Here is a 4,407-nt window from a genome sequence, read left to right as displayed (position 1 = left end):
ACTAGAGTAGCAGTTACCATTACCATATTGAGAAGTCCTGCTGTAAAGATCCAGGCTGTGAATGAGTTATGTCCTGAAACAGCTCTTCCAACTGCTAAGCAGCAAGAAATACATAGTTTTTGTTTTGTTTGTTCTTCGGAAAAAAACAGAGTGGATAATTGTTACCTTCCCCAGGCTCGGTGCAGATAGTATATCACCCATCTATCTAAACACAAGGTCAGCCCATCTTTTAGTATTTCACATTATGAGTTGGGGTGAGTTGATAGCAGGGTTTTTGTTTTGTTTTGTTTTGTTTTTGTTTTTTACAGGTTCCAATCACTAAATGAACACTTCATTTTTATGTTAAATCTGTTAATGCTGCTGATGTCCAGAGCATTATTCACCATGTTCAGATATTTAGGATGATGTTGTGATTTTCAAGACGCTGGTGAGGAGCAGATAAAGGGCAATAACTGACTTTTAGGGTCATGAAGTCACTTGGACACAAACCTAGGTGAAAAACCAGGTTCACACATACCAAGAGTGAGAGCACCAGGATCTGGACATTTACATAATCTTGTGGGTTTGATAGGAAGGAGAGCAAGGCACAGAACATACAAACCCATGGAGACACTTAAGCAATCCAGATTGCTCTTATTCTAGGAAAGGTGCCCAAAGCTTGCTAAAAATATACAAGGTATGAGAATGGAGCTCCAAACATGAACAATATCACACTGCTGTGGTCTAAATTCTGGAATCAGCTTAGGTTGATGAGGTAGAACAAAGCAGCCTGTTTGATAGGTTGGAAAAGATACAGGAGGAGAAGCAGGCTGTAAAGCAAACTGACATAACTGCTGCTCAAAAGGCTCCACAGCAGCAAATGTCACCAGGACCTCTTAGATGGGAGAGTCCCTGCTCACAATTGTGTGCCTCAACCTACTAGCTGCATGCAGCCATATTGAGGACTCATAACTCATAAACTTACACACACATCCACTCATCTCATGGCAGCACCTAACAACTCCCCAATCCCTTTCTTCCATCTATCGCATCATCCAATGGTGCAGAGCTACTCCATGCTCCCTTAGATGCCCTGAGGTGACTCACTCATGTGGATCACACCTGCACTAAAGGTATCTCCTGGTATCACAGCTCTCTAATACCTTCTATCCCAGGAAGCCCTCCAGAGCTCAGCTAGATGTCCTCCATGCCTGGAACATGGTCGCTACATGATTTTTTCAGGATATTTTTTGGTGATTCAGGTTTAACTGCTGGGCCCTACCCAGAAGGATTATTCAATTTGCTTGACATAAAGGACTGCCTTTTAAAAGTACCCAGCAATCATTTGTATGGAGTGAAATCACACAATGGTCAATATAAAACTTTTAAAATATTAAAGTAGAGAAATACAAGATACAAACTTAGTAGCCAAACACAAATATAGACATTGTTGTGCTAATCGAGATGCAGATAAGTAAGGAATATAGAACAAAGCAGAGATGTGAAAGGTAAAGTAAGTAAGTGAGAAAGGGTACAGGTATTGAGCAGCAGGGTTTCCCAGTGTCTGTGAGTGATGTGGGGAAGGCAGACAGGTTTAGCATGAGCCTCAGGCTGTGGGAATTGGGTGAGGAAATATAAAGGACTACAATGAGAAACAGAAAGAAATTCTCTTTGGGGAAGCTTGAAGTGCAATTCAACTATGCTGACAGTTAATGAGGATAATGCATAAATGCAGACAGACACATATACAAAAAAATACACACAAACTTGAACATGTCAGTTTTACTAGTGTACAGCTAGATATCAAATTAAGATCTCTTTTAAAATTTGCCTATCATTCAAATACCAAACACCTGTCAGCACAGGTTAACGTAGAGTCCACAGGAAGAGAGACTGGAGTTTCTGAGACCTCGCCTGCAACACGCATCCACCACTGCTTCTTGGACACCAGAAAATGCTATCCTGCAAAATGTGCTTTTTAGATCTGTGTCTAGCATTACTGATGCATTCTTTAAAATGTATTTGCATCCTGCATACAAGGAAGGAAGAAATGATTCTGAAGTTAATTAAGAAAATACTTTTTCTTTTCATGACTGTGCTTGGCATTCTGGGGAACATGTCTGTTTCTGTGAATTATATGTTCAGCTGGTGGGGAGGCTCTGAAAAGAAGTCAGTACACCTTATCCTCATCCACTTGGCTTTTACAAACATTGCAATACTTCTGGCAAAAGGATTGCCAAAGACTATTGTAGCTTTTGGTTTGACAAACTTCCTAGATAACTTAGGCTGTAAGATCATTGTTTACCTGGAAAGGGTGGCACATGGCCTCTCCCTCTGCACCAGCAGTTTTCTCACTGTGGTCCAGGCGATCATCATCAGTCCCAGAGCATCTGTATGGAGGATGTTCAGGCCAAATTCTGCATGGCACATTCTTCCAGTCTTCCTATTCTTTTGGATATTCAATGCATTAATAAGTATGAACCTAATCAATTCCATCACCAATACAAGACCGAATATATCACAGCTTAAGGGTGATGACAATAATTGTTATTTTATGTTACCAAGTCAGAAAATAAAATGGATTATTCTCCCTCTCATGGTCCTGAGAGATGCAGTGTTTCAGGGTGCCATGGGAGGGGCCAGTGGCTACATGGTATTTCTCCTCCACAAGCACCATCAGCATGTCCTCTACCTGCAGAACTCCAAGCTTCTCTACAGAACTCCCCCTGAGCTGAGAGCTGCCCAGAGTGTCCTCCTTCTGATGCTCTGTTTTGCTTTCTTCTACTGGACTGATTGTGCCTTTTCCCTAATTTTAAGTCTCTCCTCAAGGGACAATGCCTTGATGGTAAATCCTCGAGAACTTCTGACCCTTGGTTATCCAACTTTTAGCCCCCTGGTGCTGATTCACAGGGATGGGCTTCTGGTTGAATTTTGGCATGCTCAATGGGAGAAATTGAGAAAATATCTCTCATTTATATGTCCAACAAGGAAGAAAAATCTCTCAGTTCTTCAATATTGTAGGTAACACCAAATCCCACATAGCAGTTTAGACATATGTTTTTCTCACACAATAATCTTGGTTATTCAAGCCTTGCACTGAAATTAATGTTAGCAAATTACAATAATAAAGAAATCCCAGGGACTAAACCACCAACCAAAGAGTATACAAAGTGGGACCCATGGCTCTAGCTGCATTTGTAGCTGAGTATGGCCTCTTCCGACATCAATGGGAGGAGAGACACTTGGTCCTGGGAAGGCTAGATGTCCCAGTATGGAGGAATTCCAGAGTGCTGAAGTGGGAGCGGGTGGCTGAGTGGGGGAGTACTCTCTTAGAAGCAGGAAAAGAAGGATTGGATAGGGAGTTCCCAGAGGGGAAACTAGGAAAGGGAAAGGGGGTAGCATTTGAAATGTAAATAATTACAATATCCAATTTAAAAAAAAAAGAAATCTCATTATCCAATGATTTCTTTTTTATGCAACTTTATAAAACTTTTTTGTATTAATTTACTGTATGAATAGTTTGCCTGCATTTATGACTATGTAGTATGTAAATGCCTGAGGCCTGTACAGGCTAGAAGAGATCACTAAATGCCATGTGACTACTGGATTTAACAGATATTTCTGAAGTAATATGTAGGTGCGGTGAATTGAAACTTGGGTTCCTTGAAGTCCAGCCAGTGCTTTTAGGAGGTGAGTCATCTCCCCAGAACTAAAAAAAAAAATCATATAACTAGGATTTGTAAAACTGGCAGCATTATACTGTGACTTGAACCATGTTCATAAATTTTATCAAAATTCATAGTAAGGTAATCATGTAGTTCAAAATTTTCCTATCTTTTTACCTCAATTTGTGCTGGCTAAATATTAGTACTGTGGGGCTATGTTAGGCTACTTCAAAGTATTTATAAATATCCATCCATTGAAAAGTTTTTACATAACTGTTAAAGAATGATGTGTACTTTACATTCAATCAAGAGGAGCCCAATGTACCAGTCACAGAGCTTAAATGCCCTGAAACATTTCATTGGTGTTATAATCCTGAAGGTTCTCTACAGGAATAAAGATTGCAGATATGGGATAAACAAGATAATAAATAAGCAGTGAACTTTCATTTAATATTTGTCTATATTTCCTATGTCAGTTTTAAAGTGTGGAGTTTCCTTTTTCCAAGATGAATAAATAAATGACCGTAGCAGACCAAGGCTTGTCAGCCACTGCCTTTTGTAAATGCTCGGGTTCTCTGCACAGTACTATCCACTTCCTTATCATCAAAGAGCCGGATCTGATTCTACATCCATGTATCAATGCAACAATGTTACTGTTCTAGTAATCTGATGGTAAATTATTGAAAAAATATTGATATAATCACTGAACATGATAGAGTGGTTAGTGGTAGGGATATGCCTTATTTTGAAAAGTTATCAACCA

The 4,407-nt window shown here is 39.7% G+C and overlaps 1 pseudogene; it reads left to right on the top strand.

Moving 5' to 3' along the window:
- Positions 1 to 1,999: 1,999 nt before the first annotated feature.
- LOC127664463 (vomeronasal type-1 receptor 4-like) lies at positions 2,000 to 2,936 on the top strand (annotated as a pseudogene).
- The last annotated feature ends 1,471 nt before the right edge of the window (positions 2,937 to 4,407 follow it).

The sequence above is a fragment of the Apodemus sylvaticus genome, chromosome 14 (genome assembly GCF_947179515.1).
Source record: "Apodemus sylvaticus chromosome 14, mApoSyl1.1, whole genome shotgun sequence".
Classification (NCBI taxonomy): Eukaryota; Metazoa; Chordata; class Mammalia; order Rodentia; family Muridae; genus Apodemus; species Apodemus sylvaticus.
The sequence above is the reverse complement of the archived record's forward strand: the minus strand, read 5'-3'. Positions and strand labels throughout refer to the sequence as shown.